The sequence below is a fragment of the Macadamia integrifolia genome, chromosome 2, assembly GCF_013358625.1.
Source record: "Macadamia integrifolia cultivar HAES 741 chromosome 2, SCU_Mint_v3, whole genome shotgun sequence".
Lineage (NCBI taxonomy): Eukaryota > Viridiplantae > Streptophyta > Magnoliopsida > Proteales > Proteaceae > Macadamia > Macadamia integrifolia.
In genome coordinates this window covers 16,227,876-16,255,381 of record NC_056558.1, presented here as the reverse complement: position 1 = coordinate 16,255,381, position 27,506 = coordinate 16,227,876, and the positions used below count along the sequence as shown (strand labels likewise).

General features: G+C 37.1%; 1 pseudogene; it reads right to left on the bottom strand.

The window, feature by feature from the left end:
- Nucleotides 1–7,827: 7,827 nt before the first annotated feature.
- LOC122063938 lies at nucleotides 7,828–14,995 on the bottom strand (annotated as a pseudogene).
- Nucleotides 14,996–27,506: the final 12,511 nt, after the last annotated feature.

Sequence of the window (27,506 nt, the reverse complement as noted above, 5' to 3'; positions counted from 1 at the left end):
TATCTGGTTATCGTATGAGGTTTTTAGATTGTTGCTTTGCTGTGTAGCGTGTACTTGTGATGTGAATATTGTGTAGCGTCTCAATTGGCCTTTTTTTTTCAAGGGGCAAAGTTACCTGTCCGAGAGTGGCCCCTTTGCCCAGACACGGGTGCGCATTCCCAGGAGGGGAATGCCACACTCGAACAGAAAACACTTGCCCTTCTTTTAAATAAAAAGAGGGAGTATGAATGCTACTGGTCTGCGTTTCCCATGTCCAGACATAGCCCTGTGTTTTTGGGGGGAGAGGGCATTTTTTTCAGCCTCTGAAAACAGGGTGCTGTACTTGGGCATGCAGATTGTTAGACGGGTAAAACATATTTTTTTGCGGTGTATGAGATTCACAGCTTGTGAGAACGCTTCACATGTGGTGTTAGGTAACCCACAGCATTAAAATTTTAGCTTAACTCAGAGCTAGGAACCTATTTGGCGCTTTTTTATGATGTGGAGTCTTATATGCAACCCCTGATATAACTCTGGCTTACAAGCTGATTCTTCATCTCAATTCTGTGTGTCGTAAAATCATTGGATATGGTCGAACATTTGTAAGATATATGTTTGTATATTTATAGGATTTGTTTGTATCATCATTGGATATGTTTGTACTTTCGTAAGATATGTTCGATGGTGAATTAAGTACGAGCATGCTAGTGTATATGCCAGTTATTTTGAACAGGATCAAGGCAGTCAAATGGTACTCAGTCCAATGACTCCTATCATTGCCTCATACTTAGAAGTTACCAGTTAAAGGGGATCGGCTAACTCAGAGAAGGATATGTATCATTGAACATGACTACCTGAATAGCGTGGATGGGGGAGGGCGGGGTGGGGTGAAGGTGTCTCTCTGCCCTACCCGGAAATCTCTAGCTATCCTTAATTTGCAATTTATCAAATGACACCAGAGCCTAGCTAACAATTCGGGAATTATTCGGCTGAATCGAATTTTTTCGAATTAAATCAAAAATTCTGATCGAATCCGAATTAAAAATAAAATTCGGTAAAAAACACGCTTTTTACTAATTTGAATTTAAAACGCGAATAATTCGGGTCGAACCGAATTAAACTGAATTATTCGGTCCACTTAAACAGTATTTAAAAAAAAAAAAAAGTCATATATGAAACCCACGGTACCCACCACCGAAATAGTTTTTTTTTTCATCTTCTTCTCCCCCAAATTTCCGCCTCCTTCTTCCCATCTTTTTTCTCCACCTAATTCTTCTGTAACAATCGTACGAATTTACTCTTTGTTTCATTTATTTCTCATAACTTCAACAGCTCATCCTAAGATAGGGGAGATATCAAGCCTTGATAGATAATTTGAGGTTCCGGGGTACCAGGACATATTCATATCGCTGTATCAATCAATCTTCTTTTATATTGTTGCTTTAATTTTGAAAAATTAGTGCGTCTTAGTGCAATATGGGTCTTGTGAACCCAAGCAAAAGGATAGTGAAATTTTTTTGTGGTCAATTTATTTATTTGTTTTATTGTAGTTGTAATCTTGCTTTCACTGTTTTGGGGCCTAATCTATTTCATGAGTAGAAATTGGATTACAATAACCATTGCGTCCATCGCTCAATGACAATTTTTTCATAGTTTTTTACTTTATTGTATAAAGTAATTTGCTCTTTCTAAGTAAACAAATCAAGTTAATAACTTGATAAATAAAAAATATACAATAAACTATAAAAATAATATCCAAATTTTTTGCCCGAATTTTATTTTTTTAATCGAATAATTCTCGAATCCGAATCCGACTCCGATTTTTATTTTGTCCGCTTTTTTGACAGAATCCTTAAATTAACCAATCGAATTATTTCGAATAATTCTCCGCTCAAATAATTCCCGAATCCAAATTTGCTAACTATGCACCAGAGTTTGATCCAAGGTTGAATCTAGCAATGGCGCCAGTATTTATTGAATTTAATTACCTGGTTTGGCTTCAAAAATTTTATAATGAAGAAAAATCTAAAGAGGGAATTGCTAAGGAGTTTCTGATGATCAATAACCATGCAAAAGGCTAATTCTTTCTTCCCAATGAGTTCTTATTATATATATATATATATATATATATATATATACAATGAACCGAGAAGAGAATTTGAGCTTAAATACAAATTAGAGGATATCTTAATAGAAGGAAACAGAATGTGAGATGGACACAATTGAAAGTGGTGTTAGTATGTATCTGGTACGTACATTGAATTATGTCTCTACCAAGCCCCACTCAAGTTTAGCAGGGGATCCTATGATGAGCTTCGCACAAAGAAAATGAAAATGCTGACTGGATTGACCTTTAGTTAACATATCAGCAACTGGATCCATAGTGGAAACATGGCACACAACTAGTTTGAGGCAACCATGTCACCTACAAAATGGAAGTCTACTTTTAATGTGTTTTGTGCACGCATGGAACACCGAATTTATAGTCAAAGTAGCACTAATTTCATTGTACCAAATGACCAGTGCACGTTGAATAAATATCCGAAGTTCATATAACAAAGAACATAACTAAATGAGTGGCAGCCATTGCTATTACTCAGATTCCTATATTCCATCATTCTGACAGATGGTGGTGTATCCTTTCTGAGGAGGAATCTTTTACAACTGGACTAGCAGCAAAGTTTCTTAAGACCATTTCACTAACAAGCTTCAGTGAATGTTCAAACATGTGTTATTACTCATCTACATGCTCACGATGGTACCGATTTTTCTAGAAAATCAATATCCACCTCAAGTTTAAGCTTTTCTTTTGGAGCACGGTCAATGCCAGATTATCAACAAAGGAAGTGTTATTAAAATGGGTGGATATTGACCCCTTATGTGGTTTTTGCCACACCCAGTAGGAATCTTTATGCCATTTATTGTTCGAATGTGAGTTTTCAAGAAGAGTGTGGGCGGCTTGCTCTTTGGATTTTAAACCCCATCGTCTCCCTTTTGCTTATGTCAATAAAGTAGTTATGTTTTGCTTTACACTCGGATTATTCCTAAGCAAGATTTGATATGGTTCTTTTCTATAGTTATATTCATTTGTTATTTCTTCCGGAATCACAAAAATAAGAATCTTTTTTGTGCACAAATACCAAATCCTCTAACCATTCAGAAACAAGTTGAGTTTTGCATTGCAAATGGAATTTCTCACAAAAAAACTGAAGCCCAGGTGATATCCAACTTAGGCCAATATTACATTCTAACGCTCTCGCCACGCCACACAGCACAATCACAAGTGTCATAGATAACAAAAAAAAATGCATCTGCATGGGCGATATCTTTTATTTTCCAAGGACATTGCATCTTATGTGAAGCGAACTATGTCTTGACGGGAAAAAATGGTGAGGCGGAGGCTCTAGGTCTAGTGAAAGGAATGACAAGGGCAAGGATCATGAAGTGAAAGGCAGACGTTGTATGGAGCGATGCGGAAGAACTTAGGAAGTTTTTTGACAAAGACTATGAAAAGTTGTTAACTATATGGCCAAGAACTATAATACTATTATATTTAAACCCCCCAACCCCCACCAAAAAAAAAAAAAAATTGTATTAAAGGTAAGGTGTGTGGGGGAATTAAAATCGGTAGCGAAGGAGGCTCTAACCAAAAGACAATCAATATTTAGGATGGATATGGTGTATAATGTACATGACTACAACTAATGAATATTTCTCTTTTGACTGATTAAAAAAAAAAAAAAAAAAAAAAAGAGTGGCAGCCAAAGCAATCACCCGATACTTACCCTCGGTAGAAGAGTGAGACATTGTACGCTGCTTGAAGGAGCACCAGGAAACTAGATGGGAGCCCAAAAAATGTTGTAACCAGTTGTGGATTTCCGATCAATAGGGCAATCAGCCCAATTCACATTAGAATAAGCAATAAGAGAAATATCACTAGAAGGATGAAAGTTAAGAAGTGTGTGTTTCACAAAGAGGGGAATCCGTTTCACAGCAGTCCGATAAAGATCTATAGGACAATGCATAAATTGAGCTACATCTATATAATTTATTGCAAAGCTGAGATCGAGACGTAACGGTTAAGAACTACAATGCATCTACGACACGATGATATTTACCATGTAATGAGTTCTCATTATATTGTTACTAACGAAGGATTACAAAAACACACACACACACACACACACATATCATACTATCATATAAGTGCATGTACTCATGCTTCTAATCTTTCAATTGACTACTTTACATCTCTTGCTTATCTAAATACCTTATCTTTATCGTTATCTTTTTTTGTCAATCTTTTTATTTTTTTGATATTGTGGTACAATTTATATTTTTAATATTTAAATATTCTTTAAAAATCACCAAGTCCCTTTCCTTATCTCTCTCTCTTTCCCACTTTCCTTTTCTTTTGCAATAAGCCTTTCCCTCCTCTCTCTCATGTTCCTCTCTTTTTCTCTTTCTAAAATATTTTTTAGGATTTATGTAGAAAAAATCTATATTTTAGGAGGCTTTTTCTTTTATGATTTCTCCATTTTCCACCGTTTCATACTCTCTCTCTCTCTCTCTTGCAATAAGCTTTTCCTTCCATTCTCACGTTCCACTCTTTTCTTATTTAAATACCTTATTTAATTTTTATTTAAAAATAAAATTTGAAATTTGGACATATGTTAAGAAACTAATCTTCCGATATTATTTTCAATTATTCTCTTCCCTTGTCAAAGCATCTAAAGAGGGAAAGAGTTTGAGAAAGAAAAGAAAAAGAAGGAAAGGACGTGAGAGGGTATGAAAAGAAAGAAAAGAGTGAAAAAGAATAAGAAACTAAAATTTTAAAAGTATTTAATTATTAAAAAAAATACAAAGAGGGTTTTTTTTTTTTTTTTTTAGCACGCCCTACTCTCTCTCTTTCTTTCCGACTTTCCTTATCCTCTCTCTGTATGAAATATCTTCTCATTCTATATAAAATTCTTAATTTTATTCTTTTTAAAAATTAATCTCTTCCTAAAAAAAGAAAAAAGAAATTTAATCTCCTTATTTGTCTCAATACCAATTTCAAGTTTATGTTTGACCAAAAGGGTTATGCTCGTGGTCCATGTTCTTCTGAATGTGGCCATGATAATCTCTCCTCCCACCCGCCCCTCAACCCCTTTTTGATGATTTACCACATGATTGATTTGTTTCTACTCAAACTTGCAGCTTTTGGAATTTTGATGCACTGTTCCAGCCACACCAACACCCTGCTAGTGATTCACATGATACCTTCTTTCTAAAAGCTCAATTTTCCTTGACATATTTTTGGGTAATTTAGTTGTATTCCGGCTCTTGTGTTTTCAGTGGTGGTTATGGGTCCAAAGGGTACGCTATTTCATATTTTGGCACACCATTAAACATCCAGTTTTCCTGATAGAAGCATTCTTTTCTATATAGATATGGATATGATTGGAAAAGAGAAGCAGCAAATAAAAACCTATTAAGGATCCATATGACTGCTGTTTCCCCGAGGATGCTTTACTTGCTTGCACAACAGGTAAATTGCACTTGATCTCTTTGTGCTTTTTTTATTATTAGCAAAGAAAAAGCTGGAGATGTTTCAACTTTCAAGTTCTTTCCTGTACTTTCAGAGCTAAAGCCACCCCTCTATTTGATATTTAGTTGTGATTGAGATGTCAATCTGAAGTCCTCCCCCCCCCCCCCCCCCCCCTTTTTTTACTTTCACAACCTCAATATTTTTCTGTAAACTGGTTATTGATGAGCCTTATATGTCTGAACTCTTTATGTTTTTATCTTTTTCTGCAATGAATTTTACTGGATTTTGTTAAGCGCAGAAATCTTTCACCCCAAAAATTTACTTCTCAATTGATCGTGTTTTCCTAAATGAAGCTATAGATCTGTTAGATTGTAAATTATCTCTCACTTTCCATTAACTACAGTAACAGTATATATACAAGAGTACATAAAGTCATAGCCTGATTTAGTTGCCTATGAAAGATCGGATTACAATAAGATCTTTCCATGAGTAACCATGTATACAATATTTGAGTTTCCAACTCCTGAAGATAGAGCAATAGGAAATCCAAGATTTTTGAAGATTGATATCAATTCAAGATTTGTGAAGATTGATATCACATGTGAGATATTGTGAAGATTGTGACGCTTATGTGGAGATCTTATCACCAAGGTGTCTGTGAGCTGGAGCGTGGAGAGCAATACTAGTCAATACACCCCTCAAGTTGTAGGTGGAGGTGACTGAACCTTCAACTTGTCCCATACGAATTGGAACCGCACCGTGGCTAGAGTTTTAGTGAGTGCATCGGCGAGCTGATCAGTTGTGAAAATAGATTGTACAGTCAGCTGGCGATTGGCCACACGTTCACGCACAAAATGAAAGTTGATCTCCACATGTTTGGTGCGAGCATGGAGCACCGGATTGGCCGAGAGATACATAGCCCCTATATTATCACACCATAGTATTGGGGGCTCTGAATAGGGTAGCTCAATTCCTGAAACAGAGATTCCAGCAATATAAGCTCTACAGAGGCATCCACTAAAGCTTTGGACTCAGCCTTAGTAGAGGAACGCACGACGGTTTTCTTTTTGCGAGATGACTAGGAGATGAGATTTGGCCCAAAGTAGATGGCGTACGCCTAGTGGACCTGCGATCAGTGCTGCTGCCAGCCCAATCGGCATTGAGAAGGCCTTGAGCGTGTTTTGTTTGGAGCGCTCAACCAAGAGCCCGTGAGAGAAACTATGCTTGAGATATTGTGAAGATTGTAAAGCTTATATGGAGATCTTATCGCGAAGGCTCACAGACACCTTGGTAATAAGATCTCCACATAAGCTTCACAATTTTCACAATATCTCACATGTGATATCAATCTTCACAATATTCTCACATGTGATATCAATCTTCACAAATCTTGAATTTCCTATTGCTCTATCTTCTGTAGTTAGAAACTCAAATATTGTATACATGGTTACTCATGGAAAGATCTTATTGTAATCCGATCTTCCAAAGGTAACTAAATCAGGCTATGATTTTATGTACTCTTGTACATATACTGTTACTCTAGTTAATGGAAAGTGAGAGATAATTTACAATTTAACATGCCACTTGCAAAATCAACAAGCCACTTGCTTATATATATATATATATATATATATATATATATATATTTATTTATATATATATATATATATATACAAAAATTGTCCGTTCTCATATTTGTTTGATGGTTATAGTAATGAGTTCGTGGAATGACCACTACAATGGGGAATACAAGGTTCTAAAACTCAGGAAAGATCATGGGATTGGATTGTATAAGACAAATATATATATATATATATATATATTTTAATATAAGATATTATTACACTTTTATCTAGACCAGACATGTGGATTGGGATCAGAAAAGTCAGGATTAGGGATCAATCAAGGCCAATACTATTTTGATCCAGCTGATATTGACCGTACCGTTCCATTTTGAGAACCATGGAGGGAGATGTAGTGGTCGAGGGAGGAGAGAGAGAGAGGGAGGTAGAGATTGATAATATTATTTTAGCTTGTGAAATTCTATGTCTACCTTTGATATATGAAAAACATAATAAAATAAATGAACGAGCAAAAAAATTATAGTGAAACAATCTACTTCACTCCATATCGTGCCATTGGAAGGTTACCCTTTGATTGTTATTGTGTCAGGCCCAACCACTCCTACTGCGTAAGACCACATATGACTAGAAAAAACAAACACAAATATTGAACACTAATTCAAATATTGATGTTTTAAGATTGATTTCTAATTAATGGATATTTTTTCTTTTTTTCGATAAAAAAATTGTTGATTGTTATTCTAGGCTAGCTTCAGGCCTCGTATGCAACTTCAGCTCCTCAATCAAAGCTGTCAAGTCGGTGTAGGAAGACCCTCCTCCTTTGACAGCTCTTCTCACCATCTCTTTGAGCTCCATAGCTCGAGTCCTCATTCGCTTTGCTTCCTTTTGTTTCAGTACTGATGCCTTTTCCCCAACTCCTACGAACCCACTCAATTCCTGGACCCCTACACTCTCTCCGACCCTCAGCACTTGGGTCACCAGCTTCTCATTATAGAACTGCTCTGCAAATAAAGGCCAAGTGATCATGGACACCCTAAACTCACACTTTCAAGCGTCGGGTTCCATCCACAATGGGTCACGAACCCTCTCAGGGCAGGATGGTCCAAGATCAAAACTCCCTTATTATGAGATCCTTCCCTTCAGTCCTCTCTTCAAACCCTTCTGGCATCCACCTCTCCTGATGACCCGTCTCATCCTCAGACCTCACAACCCAAATGAATGGGTGCCCAGAAGTTTCGAGAGCCATCGCAATATCTAGTAGTTGAGAAGCCGTGACTTGGGTCATACTTCCGAAATACACATAGAGAACCGAGTTCGGTTTCTTCTTGTCAAGCCAATTGAGGCACTTTTTTCCATCAATGGGAGCACTGTTTCCCCTCTGAGCCTTGTCCGCCATGTTATGTTTCTTAGTGAAACAGGGCCTATTTGCCATGCCTTCTTTCCTATGACCTTCCTATGGTGATTTGTGTTAAATTTGTCTCGAATTCTTGAACTATTTTGAAGAATGACCCGCTTTGACATATTTTGTGGCGACACGAATGAGATTTTTTTTGATATTTGTGATGGAAGCAGAGGGGTTGGGTTTGTCCGATCCACCGCGACCCAGTGGATCGACCCGTGACTTGGAGGAGTATATAATGTATAATCGTCTTGTTGAGAAAGTAGTTGCAATTTGGGTTTTTTGAGCTAGGGTTTTAGGGAGAGTTTTCTCGCCGTTGTTTGGAAGTGATCTCTTTTCCACATAGTGAAACTTCTTCTTCGCCCGAGGACGTAGCACATCACATCGGTGTGTGAACCTCGTTAAATCTCTGTGTGTCGTGCGTATTTATTTTTGTTTATTTTCATATTTATTGGTGTTTGCTATAACAATCTGCATAAGTTGGCCCCAACTCGTAAAAGCTATTAACCAAGCCGATTTTGTAGCTTCTTCCTTCTGATTCTCTAATTCGTTCAAAAAAATTGCTAAATTCACAACTATGGATTTTCAAGTTGTCAGGAAGCTACGACCTTGAGAATTCTATTTGATTGGGAAGGCTGGGCATGATGAACGTATGGGAATCAGATTTAACGATCTCCTAAGGGGCATAACATTTCAAATTGTCTGAAGACAGAGGAAAAAGAAACTGGTTCCATGAAAGACAAAACTTGGAATTCCAAGCTTGGTAGCAAAGTCTATAACCCAGGGAAGAACATGTCAGCTATGATACAATCAGGGTGTTCTTGAAGAAGCTCCTCAAATGGTCATTGGAGTAAGTCTAGAGCCTTGAAGAAGTTGTTGGCCATGGTAGGGAAAGTGATAGAACTAGCGTTCTTACATCCTTCTGGTAATCCATGTTAGGGATTCTAATCCATAGAATCATATGAACAACCCCATAGTATTTAGAATACAAGAATCATAAAAGAGATTAACCATAGGTGTAGTCCCTAGACCAAGAACACACAAACATATAGATTTACCCCATATATGATAATCAATGGGAGTACAAGATTACCTGTGTGTAAGTTTAGAAGTCCCATAAGTATTGATCACAAACCTCTTTTCTATGTGCTTGAAGATCAGTCCCATGAAGATTGTAACAAGGAACTACATAATGGAATCCCATCCATTAAGATCTTTTGTAGCCTTTCACCTTTGAAATTCCTTTTCATGCACTACTCTTGTGAGAGGAGTCTGTGCTACCAAAACCATGAAGGTGTTAAAGTAACAGCTGCAGGAACCTTTAACTTCTATTTATAATAGAATCCCTAAAGCCCTAATTCATTACCACAATAGATTGGGCTAGGTATATATCACTTGGAGTGGGCCAAATTAGCCTAGGCCCAATAGATTATTCTGGATCAGTTAAGCCCATAAAAACCCAACAATCTCCCACTTGGACTACACTGATACAGACATCTCTCTATTGATATTGGCCATAAAACCCCAAATCTAAAATACCACTAAAATAACTTAGATTCAATTAATAAACCTCTCATATTGAACAATAGTAGAAAATGTGCCTCCATATACGGCTCTCAACTATCTATCATTACAAATGTGAAAATTTCATTAATCCGAATCGTCTGGAATACGAACAAGAAAATGATAATTGTGATCACATATAAAATCTTTCCTTGTAGTTCCTTTCTCTAATCTTAAGATTAGCCTACCTTGAAAACCTCACAGAAAGTGAACTTTGATATTAATCAACATTTAGGCAAATCACCCATTTCTTGATTAATACCTTACTTTGGCATACCGCCACTTCCATGGATTTAGGTTAAATACCATTATAAATCATAAACTTTCGTAAACCACCTATGGTAAATCATCACTTCTTTGGATTTAGGCTAAAGACCGTCATAAATCACAGACTTTGGCTAAATACTATCATACGTTATGAATCCTAGTGAAATACCGTCAATTACCTCGACTTATCGTCAATTATTTTGGCTTATCATCAATTACTTTGGATAAGAACTACCAAAAAACCTTAGTAGACACGCCTTTAAACTTTGGCTTTCGCCACCATGATATATTTGATTAAATAAAATTATAAAGCTCCCACTAACCAAGTATATCAAAAACCTCAACAACACCAATGTAAAAAAAAAAAAAAAATATATATGGCTCTTAAGAACTTTGTCCATAAACTTGGGTGACATCACCTTTGAGTAAAAATCACATTTACTTTGGAAAACACACAATTAAACTGAATGTACTACTTTGGTAGGTTTCACTCATTCCTATCTTGTTTTCTATATTGAAGATGAATTTATGTACAGAAGTATATGCTTTAATGTGTTTCTTACACAATGAGGGATAACACAAACAAATGAAACATAAATAATTCAGAGAACATGATTCAGGATAAAATCATCCCAAAATTATTCCAGAATCATTATATAATTTGATAGGGCAGTAAAAATTGTTCCTATTTCTCTTAGATGTGCTTTGATCAGCAAAAGTAAATGGTTTGTGTTCCCTGAGAGCTAAAACCAGATCAAGTAACCCTAAACAAATCTCAGGTATGAAATGTACACACTAAATAACTGGGCTAGAAAATATAATATGACCATCTAGCAAGTAAACTACATAAGAGTCACAATCGTAACTACATTCCTATCATTTGGGCTAAGAGTGCACTGGTCCTCTTATAAATTCAAATTTACTATGAAAATACAATTATTTTTGTCTCCAATGGGATTAGAAGCCTATAGGTTACTGTCCTTTCTATACAGGTATTTTCTTTAACTTCGGTGACATCACCTTTAGGCAAATGTCATCAACTTTGCTGTACTTGAAAAAAATATGAAAGAATATGATGTGCCACTTTGGTGGATTCCACTCAACTTTTTTATAGCTTCCTAGGAATGTACTGTGTAGCAAAGCATATGCAGAAGCTCACACCTAGTTTAATTTTAGAATATATATTATTCGTAAGGTGTTTCAAGCATGACATGTAAGTACTAAATGATATGAATATGGATTTCATACATATTTTAGTCATAAATAATTTTCTAATATCATGGTAATGATAAACCAATACAAAACCTTCAAAAATAGTTCTGAAACATTTAAAAGTGAGTTCCAAAATAAAATAATCATTTTACGTTAAAAGCAACATGTTATTCTTTCACTTGCAACATCCTCCCACTAGCAACCTAGTATAGTGAAATTATCCTTCCATTAACAATATTTTTCCATTAGCAACCTAGTGTGTTGAATTTATCCTCCCACTAGTCGAGCCACATAAAATAATTTAAGATCCATATTCTATCTTCCCACTTGGTTCGATCAGTTATAATTTAATCCATTTACTGGAGTAAAAATTCATTTATATGTGAAATACACCAAAACTTGTTCGCATAAGCCCAAAACAAAAGAAAACCAAACATTTTTATCAATTAATGTTCATAAATAAGTTTTCAAAGAACAATGACAGTGTTTGAAAACTTGGTATTGGATTGATCAAACCGATACTAATCCAACCTAACCAATCTGAATTGATCCAATCAAAATACAAAAAATAACACACTAAATAAACCTATAACCTATGGTCATAGCTATGGAATACTCATCCACTCTATTGCCATTGATCAACTGTATTTGCTTTAAAAGCATAACACAAAACTATTGATTTGGGGCACGTTTGATAACGTTTCTGCTGTTTCTATTTCAAGAAATGACAGAAACATAAATTTCCATTTCTAGAGACAGAAATGGAATTAAAGGTGTTTGAGAACTCATGTTTCTAAAAGTCGAATCTAAGTCCTTGAGGCACATGTAGACCTCCATATCCTCAAGCTACTTTTAAAGACATTTAATTGTTTAACACAAGAAAAATAATTAATCCAACACACAATGAAGACATTTATATATATATATATATATATATATCTTAAGAATTAATAAAAAATATGTAAACAAAAGCACGGACTATCATTAGCCAATAAATAATTTCATATACTGAAATGCAAGTAATATATGACTGGTTTTCCCTTCATTTCTAACAATTAAGAGAAATATGAAGAAGAATCATAAATCTCTCATACTTTTAATTTCTATAAAAAAGACCATAAAAGTTAACCAAAACTAGGCTCATAATACATCAAAATGAAGAGCACAAAAAACTGGATTCAATGCGAAAAAATCAGAGTGAAAAATTCCTCACCGTTTTTTCGTACGAGCCATTTGAAGTTACAAAAATAAATTGTTAAAATTGATTCTGATCTATTTAAATCAATCGGTTCGATCTAGTTAAACCGAATCGTTTGGCCCAACTGGTCCAGCGCGGTTCAATAAAACTGATTTTAGGTCAATATTTGGGCCAAAATTCAAGTTTTCAGGTAAAAAAATTGAATTTTCGGGTCAGATTGGTCAACTGACCCGGTCAAAATTAGACCGATCAAAATATGGTCTTGGGTTGACTCACTAGTTCACCAGGTTAACTTGAAAACCCTACCGAGTTGACCCGGTTATGACTCGTCGCCTTTTAAAAAAAAATATATCTATATTTTCTCTCTCCTCTAGTTGTCGATTTTTGATGGCGCATGTCGGTGCATCCAGTGGATTTCAGTGACGTGTGGTATACAGTCATGTCTGTCTTTTTGTCCTCTACAACTTTCGTGCAGAAATTTTTTCCATCCGAGAGTGTTTGACGATGGTAAAATGACGATTTTCATAGATTTGAGACTCAAACCATATACAAAATCGATTTTTAATTGATTTTTCTTGATTCTAGCACCACAGGGGTTGGCTCTAATACCAATGGTTGGATCTTAAGTGTACGGCCACTGCTAGCCTTCCAAATGACGTCTTATGAGGGAATGTGCGCACTTTATTACTTATAGCATCCCTCTTTGTAGCAGTCACACTCATGATCGAGCCAGGATCTGAGCAGAGACTTTAGGCCGTCTCCATACAGTCGATATGAGCACCAACAATTCCCCCCAAAGTCACGAACCTGCGCCCGGGGAGACTCAAACCCGTGACCTGATTGTTAAAGATTCTAATCCATAAAATCATATGAACAACCCCATAGTATTTAGAATATAAGAATCATAAAAGAGATTAACCATGAGTTTAGTCCCTAAACCAAGAACATACAAATATGTAGATTTACCCCATATATGATAATCAATGGGAGTAGAAGAATACCTATGTGTAAGTTTAGAAGTCCCATAAGTATTGATCACGAACCTCTCTCCCATATGCTTGAAGATCAATGCTATGAAGATTGTAACAAGGAACTACACAATGGAGTCCCATCCGTTAAGATCTTCTGCAGCCTTTCACCCTTAGAATTCTCTTACATGCACTACTTCTGTGAGGGGATTCTGTGCTTCGAAAACCATGAAGGTTTTAAAGTAACGGCTGCAGAGACCTTTGGCTTTTATTTATAATAGAATCCCTAAAATCCTAATTCATTCCAACAATGGATTGGGCTAGGTATATCCCACTTGGAGTGGGCCAGATTAGCCTGCACCCAATAGATCATTCTGGATCAATTAAGCCCATAAAAACCCGACAATCCAACCTCAATTGAAGGGAATGGGATGAGCTGAACAGAGATTTTGAGACCCACCTGGGCATCACGATCAATGGTGTTGGAGGAGAGGCATGCGTTGCGGGGAGTAGTGACTATAGTTACCTTTACACTTCAGCTTACAAACAGTTTGGCGATGTCTATCACTGGGGTCAAGTGGCCTTGAGCCATGAGTGGGAAGAAGAAGAAGGCGTGAAGTGTTAAGGGTTTTAGAACCCATTGGCAGCTTGATTAGGTTGGGCCGAACTATTATTGAGAAAGAAAGAAGTGGGGGATTGGGTCTTGCGCTGTTAATAACTAAGGGGCTTCATAGTTTATATAGATATTGACTTAATTGTAACCAGGTTTATGCGTGGAGCTAGAAGAAGCTAACTTGGAAACGTGGCACCACAAAAAGTGAATTTGTATCTTTTGACTTTAAGCCTGACTCTTTCTGTTTATGTTTATTATTTATTAATAAATAATCAATTATGATAATAGATTATGGGTTATAAATAATAAATACTACTAGACATAATAGATTATATAATGTCTTCCTTAATTAAAAAATGAGAGAGAGAGAGAGAGAGAGAGAGAGAGAGAGAGAGGATTTTAAAAAGATATAGAGAAAGATAGAAAAGAAAGGATAGGAAGGGAGAGAGGAGGCAGCGGAGAATAGAGAAAGAAATTTATAAATATATTTTAAATATAGAAAAAGAGGAAGGTGAGGAATTTTGATTGTTAAGGTAACTAATAAGATTTTTGTAGAAAAAAAAATTCTAAAATATCCCAAATTTCAGCTTCAAAATTTAATGTGATTCCAAGAAAGGCTCGGAACAAACAAACCATGCACCCGGGCATGACAGTCCTTTATAATAACTATTGCACTCAGACATGGTAGCCCATTCTTTAGTTGTCATGTAGTTGTAATAGTTATACGTAAAAAATATTTAATATTGTCATGTAGCAAAAGTTAAGGCCTTTTCTTTCTCTATTGGTTGCCAACTATTCCATTGATAGGGGTTTGCAATTTTTTTTTTTTTTCTTAACCTGTGGAGAAGATTTGAAATTAGGGTTTTGAATATGGACTTTTCACCAATGTGTTGAGATAACATTGTAATAACTTAAATCTTTTATTATTTTGGTTCTAAATAGTGGATTTCTCTTGTCCTTCCCGTGAATATAACCTAGAGGAGTGATGAACCACCTAATTTCTTTGTTTTTCTTTTGCATAATTGTGATTATAATTTTATATAGAAAATTTTCTTGTACCACCCCTAAAAATCCCCATAACTTGGAGTGATCCCCAAAAATGAAAATAATAGGCCGTATATCCCTCACTTTCATAAAATTATTTCTAAAAAATCCATTTCGTTAGAATTAAGTCGTTAAGTGATGATGTCATCAGTCTTTTATGGTCTAAATGGCCAAACTACCCTTATGGGTATGTAAACTTACCATAATGTCCTTGGCCTTAATCCTCCCACTCACCTTCATCTTCCAAGCTCACATCTAAATCTCTGAGCTCATCATGTCCAAATTCATCCAAAACCAAGAAACCCTAGACTTCACTCGCTCAAATGCACCCACCTACCAACGCCTTACTGATCGAATCTCATCAGAATGGGTTGCTTATTGGGTCTTCAAGGCGGCTTATCTCGTCGTTCTTCTCATCTTCTCCCTTCTCTCCACCTCTGTTGTCGTCTACTCAATTGCTTCTATCTATAGCAGTAAAGAATTGACTTTCAAAAAAATCATGACCGTCATCCCCAAGGTCTGGGAGTGCCTCATGGTCACCTTCCTATGGAGCTTCGTCATCGTCTTCCTTTACAATATTGTTGCGGTGGTTTGCTTAGTAATTTCCATTGTCGCCGTCAATCTTGGAGCCACCGCCGGCATAGTTCTTTTGATCGTTCTTGGCAGTCTATATTTTTTATGAGGAATTGATCCCTCATCAGCAAATCCATCCTTGGGAGGTCAGGGTTTTCAAAAATCATCAAAATCTTTGAATTGGAGTTTGCTTGGCTTGACGAGCAAAACTAGATGCCATCATCTGCTTTGACGTAGTAAGAGGGATCAAGTTTATGGATTTTGGAAAATTTAGAGACAGAAGGAATAAAGAAGGGAAGATTTGGGTATTTGGATTTTTTGAGTTTGATTTGGTAATGGATGACGGGGAATACAAATTTCAAAACAGGATGATGGATCTGAATTTATATCTCTACCTCGTTCACCACGGCAAGCAGAATCTGATCTTGGTTCCTATAACGTGTTAATTTGTTTTATGGGTTTTCGATCTTTGTGTTGCTGATCTCTGTGTTGCTCGACGGTTTTGGTCGGTGAAGCCATGGAGGCGATAGGGGTTAGGTCAACTGTCCAAGTCTATGCTATACCATTACCACGAAAGTCCTCTCACCACCTCCAACTCCGCTGTCGCATCATTACCATCGTCGGCCAAGAAATCCAATTATTCAAATTCTAATGTTGGACACCAACTTGAAATCCGATCATCCCTGCAAGAATCGCGGCTGAGCTGGTGGTGGGAGTATGCAAGGGTTTCGAATGTGAGAAAATGAGTTCTTTTAAAGATTAAATAGAAGGGTAAAAAAGTTATTTTACCTTTTCAGTTAATGGTGTTACAAATTAGGGGTGCAGTGGATATGATTTTCATTTTTGGTGATCACTCCAAGTTATGAAGATTTTTAGGGGTGGTACAAGAAAATTTCCCATTTTATATTTATTTTTTCTTTCTTATTTGCATGAGATCTTGGATCTTTTCCATGATGACTGATTGAATCAATAAGTGTCTTTGCGGTTTTGGCCATTTTAGACTTATATTATGGAACCACATGATAAAATCCTTCATAAGGAGGATGAAACTGCAAGAACTACTCATTATTCATTATTTCATTTGCCAACTTTGTTCTAAATCCCTATTGATGTCCTCATCAAATGACAAATCTCATTAAGGCTACATTTGGATTTGGTGATCTGTTGAGCCCTTGTAATCAAATTTGTCATTTGGATGAGAGATTTGGATTGAATTTAGATTATTTGTGCCCTTGATTTTCGTTATTAATTTGTATTGCAAGTCTTGAATTCCAAATTGTGGTTCCTTTTCTGATATGCATTAGTAATATATCAAAACTACTCTTATTTGTAGTCATGTATGTGAATCTTTAACTCAAATAGGTAGAGCACTTGGGAACTTTCTCAAGAGATGGTGGTTTGAATCCATCAAGACTTATTAAATGTTCTTATGCCAAAATTTTTTATCCATTCAAAGCACGAGATATGGATTAGTTCACATTGTTGACACATCAGCACATGAGACTATTGGCCTAAAAAGAATAAAAAATTGTTTGGGGGAAATTGTTTCCCCTAAAGGAGGATGCTATTAGGGGATGATATTATTGTTGATTGAGACTACTCACCAAAGGTTGGTAAATACATTTGACCATGAAATAGCTCTTGCTAGCTATTTACCTATTTCATATTGTTTAAAAAAAAAAAAAACCCATGAGTGTATTACTTAGATTATTAAATGAGATCATAGACGAGACATTATGGAATCCATTCATGTCAACATTTGAATTAGTTCTCCTAATCAACATGTTGGTGCATATGAATAGCTGGTGGGAAGAATCTAACAGTAATCATGTTGGAAAATTGGGTTTGTCATTGTTGGCAATAGTGTGGTGGTTTTGGTTCAATAATTGACTTGATTTGTTTAGGTTCGATATTTGGGTTCAGGATTGAACCAATTTGTTTGTATCAAACATTACATCAGCCAAAAATATGATGAAGTAAACAAACCACTTTAATTAAGTTAGCAGAAAATCGGTCTCGAGGTTTGCACTTGAACCAGCCAAGCACTACAGCTCTTATATTAGGAATTAGTATGCAACACAACATTTGAAGATATTGGATGATGAAATCAACAAGCATTGAAGCATAACAACTTGAGGATTGATACAATACATCAGCATTGGGAGATGAAATCAGCAAGCATTGAAGTATACATCAACACCTTGAGGAAGTTGACTCAAATCCAAAGTATCCCATTAATCCTATTCCTACTAGGATTTGAATGTCACTTGATCAGCATGTGGACAGCATTGAGTTCTACATCTAGAAGGTTTATGAGTTTGCAAAGATTTAAAAAGCAAGGGTCCACAAGGGTATATTATATGCAATAGAACTTCAGTAGTTTAATCAAATATAATAACTCATCTATACATGGACAGCAAAGCTTGAGGCTTTAATTGAAGATGGGAGTTCAAACAAATTTGCTTTCTCTCACTCAAGCATGTGGATAGTAAGGAGTTCAACTCCTTATTGAATATGAAACTCTTTGAGATAAAGAAGTTGTATATGTGTGATCAGATTACTACCTTGCTGTTCGCGGATAGAGCTTGTGAGAAATATAATTGTTTATGCCTGGATAGCTTGTGAAGTGGTGGACAACAACATATGGTAAGACTCCAAGATTGAGCAGAAGTGCAGCAAATTAGAGCCCTGCGGATGTCTTGTGTGATATAAAGGAATCCTCTCGGCAACAAAAAGTGAGCCTCTCCATTACTAGCAAAATCGAGAGAGAGAAAGAGAGAGAGAGGGAGAGAAGCAGAGAGATCCAAAAGGTTGCTATGTTGATGGTTTGAGCATGTTCTTCTATATTTCAAGCAAGCGATCATCAATGGGATTACATAGGCTGAGGTAATCCGTATCTGATATCCCTATTTTTTGTATTCTAGAGTGTTTATTGTTGAAAAACTCTAGATTAATGATATATTGGGTTGGGATTTTATTTTATTGATTTAAAATTGTGAACCTAGCAAGTTGGGGCTTATCTAGGGTGTGGGGTTGTTGTCCTTGTCTGAGTTGCATCTTAGATTGAAGCAGGGATATGCGTTCTTGGACTATTGTAGCGGCTGAAAAAGTTGAGTATTGTGAAAATACGAAATCTTATATGGGTATTCGTCCGTGGATGTAGGCATGCTGGCCGAACTACGTATATCTGGTGTTCTTGTCTCGCATTTACTTTTCTACATATATTTGAAGTGCGTGTTGTGCAGAGTGGTGAGATATTGTCTAGTAGACCCAGCCGCATTGTGGTGTGAGGTGGAAGTGTCGTTGTTTGTGTGATTGGTAATTATAGGATTGCCTCAACCAATCTAAAACTTGAAAATTGGAAGTTTTTATTGGGTTGTAAATAAGAAAATTTTTAGAACGACGGATTCACCTTCCTTCTCAGTGTCAACCTAGGAACATCAAGTGGTATCCAAGCAAGGTTCCCTAAGGGGGAAGCTTAACAGTTTTGGGTCTAAATACTGAGAAGATACATATGACATTCGATGATAGTTATCATATGCATGGAAATATTCTTTTCTTTGATGGGTCGAATTATAACTTCTAAAAAATCAGGATGGAGGCTTACTTGAAGTCTCAAAGCTATGGAGTTTGGTTAGCAGTGAAGAATGGTTACAACCTCCCGCTACAGACATCATAGATAAAATGGAGATGAAGAAGTGTGCAGACGGTGCTAAAACAATGAATGCACTTTTAGGCTCCCTAGTGAGCAATGAGTTTGTAAAAGTGGTTAGCTGTACAACATCAAAGGACATCTGGGACAAGTTAAAGAGTATTCATGAGGGAGATAATAAAATCAAAGAGGTAAAACTGCAACACTATAGAAATTTATTTAAAAGTCTGAAGATGTCTGAGGAGGAGACTATTGATCAGCTTATGAGCAAAATGAATGAAATCATCAATTCTATTAGAGGATTAGGAGAAGTGGTGGTGAAGAAAATATTGAGTTCTATATCTGACTTGTATAACCCTAAGGTGTCTACCATTGAAGAATCTAAAGACTTGAATACAATGAAATTGGATGAACTACATGGAACTCTGATTGCTTATGAGATGAGGATGGTCAAGCCCAAGCCCACAGAAAATGAAGCTACCTTCAAAGCCTTGAAGAAATTGAAGATCAATGAAGACAATGAACAAAAAGATTTTGATGATAAGTTAATAGCTTACATGGCTAGAAAACTCAAGAAAGGTGAAGGCAAATACAAGGGAAAACTTCCCTGAAGTATTTCAATTATGATGGTATAGAGCATTTCGCTTCCAAGTGTCCAAAGAATGATTAATTGAGTGAGTCTGAGGATGAAGATACTCAAGGAAGCAAGTTCACGAAAGGAAAGAAGAAGTTCATACCTAGAAGAAGAAACTTTAAGAAGAAAAGTCTAATATCAAAGAAGTGCAAGTCTCCATCAGAGGAGTATGATGAGTCCTTTGAGACACTATTTATGGCACTTAAAGATAGAATACAATACTAGAATACTGAAGAGTTTGAGGAAGAGGAGGAACAAGAAGCTCAATATAACTTAATGGCAAATTTATATTCGGCTTTACTGATCTCAAGGTTGAGAGAAAGAAAATGAAAGAGCTAAAAATTCAGCTTGTTGAAAAGGATGAGCATAATAGTCAGCTAAAGATTACAATTGAAGGTATAACCAAGATTAATGATGAGCTGGGTGTCAATCTATCATTCAAGACAGATGAATGCTATAGATTAGAGGAGGGGATTGTTATGCTGAGGGCAGAGCTTGAGAAGCTACAAAAGATTGACCATCCAGTTTCCACAGCTCCACCAATCACTATATTGAAGCGTAAAAGCAAAGATGTGAGCATTCAAGTGACTGAGATAGACTACCCAACATCTAATAAAGAAACGGGGAATGTACTTGATGAAATTCTTAGCTTTCAGAGATCTCCATAAATAAAGTTTGGTATTGGTTATGAAAAGGGTGAATCTTCAAGTAATGTGAAGACTAAAAAATGTGGAAAAAGATTGTTTCACAACATTCAATCATCAAAGAACCAAGGACCATGAAATGCTAGACAGATACACAACTCCTTCAATGGGTGCTATGGGTGTAATAATTTTGGGCACAAGTTAGTTGAATGCAGGAGACAAGTCAAGCATGTCAACTTCACAAGCAGGAACAGATATACTCCATTGACAGAGGTGAGTGTAGAGTGCTACAGGTGTTACAAGATGGGTCACATTGCTAAAAACTACAAGACAATACTTCCTTCACAAAGGTAATCTAGAAGAAATCCAAAGAAGAGTTCTCTAAGGAAGAAAAGTCAAAGACAAAAGCTGCATGTTGAAGACAAAGTTAAGAAGCCCATTACAATGAAAGATAAAGCCACCTGGGTAGTGAAAATGAAGAAAGGGGACGACTACAAGTCTCTTACAGTATATGCATTCAAAGAACAGAGTAAACCATCACCGTGGATCCTTGATAATGGATGCTCCACTCACATGATAGGTGATAAAGATAGATTTTTGAATCTACATCAAGTAGAAAATGGATCAGTGAAATTTGGAAATAATGACAGACCCAAGATTGAAGGAAAAGGAACAATCAACTTGGATAATGGTAGAATCAAGTTGAACAATGTCTTGTATGTAAGTGGGCTGAAACACAATATTCTGAGTGTGAGTCAGATATGTGATGAGGGTCACGAAATTCTATTCACCAAAGATGGTTGTATGATCCAGAAGTCTAAGAATGGAAAAATAGTGGCACAAGGGTCAAGAACAGCTAAAAACTTGTACGTTTTCTTTGAAGCTAGCGATGAAAAATACATGATAAATCAAGAAGAAACATTGGACAATTCCATGAGCACAGTAGATGGTATGTGTGCGAGGAAAGTAGATGAGTAAGCATAGAGACATCAAATCCCTATAGGATAGGAAGATGCGGTGGGCACTCCTATAGGTGAGTCTATGTAGGGTGAGCTTCTATATAGGGGGAGCATCGTCACGCTTTGTACTTGTTGTCAAAGGGGGAGAGAAATAAAACACAATGTCAAAATGACATATAAAAGAAGTTGCCAGCAATTCCAAAGGGAGAGATTGTTGGGAAATTGGGCCTGTCATTGTTGGCAACAGTGTGGTGGTTCTAGTTCGATAATTGACTCAATTTGTTTAAGTTTGATATTTGGGTTCAGGATTGAACCAATTTGTTTGTATCAAACATTACATCAGCCACCAATATGATGAGGTAAGCAAATAACTTTAATTAAGTCAGCAGAAAATCGGTTTCGAGGTTTGTACTTGAACCAGCCAAGCACTACAGCTCTTATATTAGGAATTTGTATGCAACACAACATCTTAAGATATTGGATAATGAAATCAGCAAGCATTGAAGCATAACAACTTGAGGATTGATACAATACATCAGCACCTTGAGGAAGTTGACTCAAATCCAAAGTATCCCATTAATCCTATTCCTACTAGGATTTGAATGTCACTTGATCAGCATGTGGACAGCATTGAGTTCTACATTTAGAAGGTTTGTGAGTTTGCAAGGATTTAAAAAGCAAGGGTTCACAAGGGTATACTATATGCAATAGAACTTCAATAGTTTAATCAAATAGAATAACTCGTCTCTACGTGGACAAAAAAGCTTGAAGCTTTAATTGAAGATGGGACTTCAAACAAATCTGCTTTCTCTTACTCAAGCACGTGGATAGCAAGGAGTTCAACTCCTTATTGAATATGAAATCCTTTGAGATAAAGAAGCTGTATACGTGTGATCAGATTACTACCTTGTTGTTCGCGGATTGAGCCTGTGGGAAATATAATTCCTTATGCGTGGATAGCTTGTGAAGTGGTGGACAACAACTTATGGTAAGACTCCGAGATTGAGTAGAAGTGCAGCAGGTTAGAGCCCTGCAGATATCTTGTGTGATATAAAGCAATCCTCTCGGCAAAGAAAAGTGAGCCTCTCCATTACTAGCAAAATCGAGAGAAAGAAAGAGAGAGAGGGAGAGAAGCAACCTTGAGAGAGATCCAAAAGGTTGCTATGTTGATGGTTTGAGCATGTTCTTCTATATTTCAAGCAAGCGATTATCAACAGGATTACACAAGCTGAGGTAATCCGTATCTGAGATCCCTATTTTTTGTATTCTAGAGTGTTTATTGTTGAGAAACTCTAGATCGATGATGTATTGAGTTGGGATTTTATTTTATTGATTTAAAATTGTGAACCTAACAAGTTGGGGCTTGTCTAGGGTGTGCGGTTGTTGCCCTTGTCTGAGTTGCATTTCAGATTGAAGCAGGGATAGGTGTTCCTCGACCATTTTAGCGGTTGAAAAAGTTGAGTATTGTGGAAATACGAAACCCTATATGGGTATTCCTTCGTGGATGCAGGCACACTGGCCGAACCGCATATATCCGATGTTCTTGTCTCGCATTTATTTTTTTACATATATTTGAAGTGCGTGTTGTGCAGAGTGGTGAGACACTGTCTAGTAAACACAACCACATTGTAGTGTGTGGTGGAAGTGTCGTTGTTTGCATGATTAATAATTATGGAATTGCCTCGGCCAATCTAAAATTTGGAAATTGAAAATTTTTGTTGGGTTGCAAATAAGAAAATTTTTGGAATCACTGATTCACCCCCCTCTCAGTGTTAACTTGGGAACATCAAATCATAATCATCAAAATTTATATCGTTTGAGCAAGATTACTAAACATTACAAGACTGATCAAATTTTGTCTATTTTGAATAGAATTGTCACTAAAATGCCCTAAATGTTAACACATTAGCCTTGGTTTTAGCCTCTAACCAATTAATCGAACACTTTAATACCACTTCAGCTTTCCTGACTTTTGTGTTTGACCAAGTTATCCAAAAATTTTTTTTTTTTTTTAATTTATTATTTATTTATTGTAAACAAAGGGCATTCATCCAAAAAAAAAAGAGGCTCCTACATTTTTGAGGTCCTGAACCCTAAACCTTCATAATTAGCCATAGTATGCCTTTAAATGACCGCAATATCCCATTTTTTAAAGCAATATAGCCCAAGCATGATAAAATCTGACAAAATATTCCCACTTTCATCAAGATATCTATCATTTAACCCAAAAATTTCCAAACTATAAACCATAAAACATAAACCCTTAACATATTGTGTTTCTACAAAGTCATTACAGTCTATCAAAATTTGTTGAAATTATCAAAATTCATAAATTTTTCTATCATTTCACTAAATTTCAATAAGTCTGATCAAATGTTCAAATTGCAGCTAAATATTTGACCAAAATTGATCAATATAATGCAAAGTTGAAAAAAAAAAATGTATGACCAACATTATCAAATGTTTCAAATTTGATTGAATATCCCTCGAATTATCTCTAATCATCATAACAGAAATATCACTGATAGTAATATGACCTAAATGATTTTAACATCCCATTTTTTAATATTATAAGCCAAGGTGAAGTGGAACATGGTAACGTGATGGAACATATCTATATTTGGTAGAATAAATAAATTGATTTATGCAAGAGTTTAGGGATTGGACTTGAGATTTCTAGTATCAAGATATTGCTTCCCCTCAGGTGTTTGTCCAAATCCCATGTGGATTATGTTGAAAATTTGGATGACCATGAAGGAATATAACGGAGCATTACCTGCACATTGTGTCGACTCTAATTAGATTTATTGAAGGCTAGAAGATATGTTTTTTAACTTGATGCTTTTCGACTTAATATATGTATTCCCATAGTTGAATATGCCTTTTTTTATAAAACTACCAACTAGTTCAAGTATTATCTTAAAAATCTAATTTATACAAATCATTATTTATTCAATTAGCTTATATCATATATTGTTATCTTTGCTACATAACAAAAGCTTATACATGCACTGCACATGCAAGTTTATATATATATATATATATATATATATATAACCTACCACCACCTCTTTTAAACGTCTCTCTCTCTCTAAACCCATTATAAAAGAAACCGCCTCCTCTGTTGATAACTATTAACATAAATTAATATTATATTGTATATTATTACCATAACATGTGGGTGTTGTAAGGTGTAAATGAATTTAGAGCAACTAAATGCCCAGAGGTAGAATGTCTACTCTCATATGCAATCAAAACCATCTTCGATGAAAGCAGTGTAGGGGTAGGGTCGACGATCGGTATTCATTGCGAGGTGTGGAGCTGTAGGGGAAGTGAGAAGTGGTAGGCAGACGGGAGACGACGATATCCAACTCTGGGTTGACCCGTCACTCCCCTTCAAAACCGGTTATCCAGGGAAGGTGCCCAGGGACTGATATAGTCGCGGTGGGCGGCCTCGCTGAGCGATGTGGGATTATGCATCCGAACAGTGCCACTGCCACATCGTCACAACTTCCCCCTCCCACCGCCCGGCTCTGATACCAACTCTGGGTTGTATCAGCAGTCGATGAGGCAATACCAGCGAGTTCCATATGGACTTGATCCATCTCAGTTTTCAGGGATTGAATCAACTGAGTATGCCGGCCAACAGTACTGTGAGTGTGCTGGGTGGTAGCAAGGATACGTTCCAAGTATTGGTTTTGGACTATGGCATTTTCATTTTGCCAGTTAAGAGCTGCTTCAGCTGGGGAGATCTCTTTCGGTTGTCCAGAAGGGAGAATTGGGGGTTTAACTTTCCAAACATGACGGATACCATGAGAATCAGGACCATAATCTGTAGGGCCAGGAAAATTCTTCACAGGAGAAGAAGAAGAAGATCCTGGAGCATACATGCAACAAGGGGGGACCATAGGATACGGTGGTTTGGGTGGTGTAGGAGGTTTACAGACCGGAGGTGGAGTATAAGGTGATTTCGGAAGAGGGTTTCCATATTTGACCATAAAAGGATACCGGGATTCTGTACTTAAGGGACCAACTGTGGTATCTCCTGACTCATAACGTTCCCTGAGAATAGTCTGGGAGGACTTTCTTTTAGGGAGATAGAGGTCTTCATCATCAGAGTTCTGGAGACAATCATCACAGTCGCAGAGATCAAAATATTTATGACCTGAGACCGGATCGGAGAAATAGTAAACAGGGTTGCCTTGAGCATCAAAAGATTTGATTGGAATCTTTTCTTGCTGGATCATACCCTGAAACTGGGTCGGAAAAGGAGATTGTAATGGTTGTGGAGGGGGAAATCGGATTTCAACCTCACCAGAAGGGTGAGTGATGAACTGTGGGTCTGTAGACTGGAGGGGTTCTACTGGAGCAGGCTGCTGGGAAGCCATCTGCTGTTCATAAGCCGTAACCCAAGAAGAAGGTAAGAGGCGAAGGAGGTCGTCTCTTGGAATTTGTCTGGGGACATAGGTAAGGCTAGGAACATGGTCAGAGTCCACCGAAAGGAATAGAGCATCCGCAGTTTGTCCTTTCGAAAGATCAAAGGCATGGTTTTGTAACCGATAAGCCAACTGATAGTGGATAGTACCTGCTAAAGCCGTAGGGGCAAGGGGAGATCCAGAGATTTGGATCTGAAACTTTAGGGCTGAAGGAAGAAGAGGATCTGCTAAAGCTATGTTGAAATTAGGGTACAAGGTAAGGAAGATTGTTCCTGCGTTCAGGGTGGTCTGAACAGTAGCAATCACGGCATGTTCATACCGGAGAAAACGACTGTCTAGAAGAGCTATGCGGGAGAACACGGGAAGACCTTTCCTGCCATGGAAAGTAAGGGCAAACTTGATTGCACCAAAGTGGAGATGGGTATAACCCTGGTTTTGCCAATCAGGGATGAAGGAGGTCGGGATCTCCAAGGTGAACAGTTGTTCTTTCGTGGTGGCAGGGATGTGATGGAGTTCACATCGGGAAGCCTGAACAAGTTCCTTTACCGGAGGGGTTTTCTTCCTAGGGGCTAGAAGGGTTTTCCAGGTAGTAGAGGAAGAAGTCTTCTTTGGGAAGACAGTATATGGGTTTAGCAGAGGAGAAGGGGTTGAAGGGATGATTTGATCATCAGGAAGATAATCAAATTCATAGAGGGATTCGATAGAAGAAAACGAAGAGGACCGGGAAGAAGAAGGGGTCGAAGAAGAAGACGAAGAAGAACTTCGAGAAGAAGTAGAACGTCGGGAAAGAGACATACCGTAAAGGAGGCAAGAATCCAAATCCGAGCAGCACTTCCCGTCGGTGAAACTCAATTAGATCAACAGATGCCTAGTCGAGGCCGATCAGGACCCCCGGAGTTCAAGGTCTCAGAGACAGATCAACCTGAGCCGTTACAGGGTATAAAACAGCCACTCCTTGGCCTGAGAACCCATCGCTCAAAGGTTCTTTCTCTGTCACCAGAGAACCGAAACTACGGAGTAACCTGCAAAAGGGCGTGGCCTAGAACATCCGTTGGACTAAGAGAGGTTCAAACCGAGAAGGGTTTGCTGCCGGAGACGGACCTTAGCCGGAGAAGGGGGAGAGAGGCTCTGAGAAGCAGTAACCGGAGGAGCCGGTATAGTGTACATGGCAAAAGGATCTTGAGGAGCCATACTGGGAACTGTCAATGGAAGAGGCTGCTGTCGACTGGATGTTGCTGCCTGTGGTGGAGCT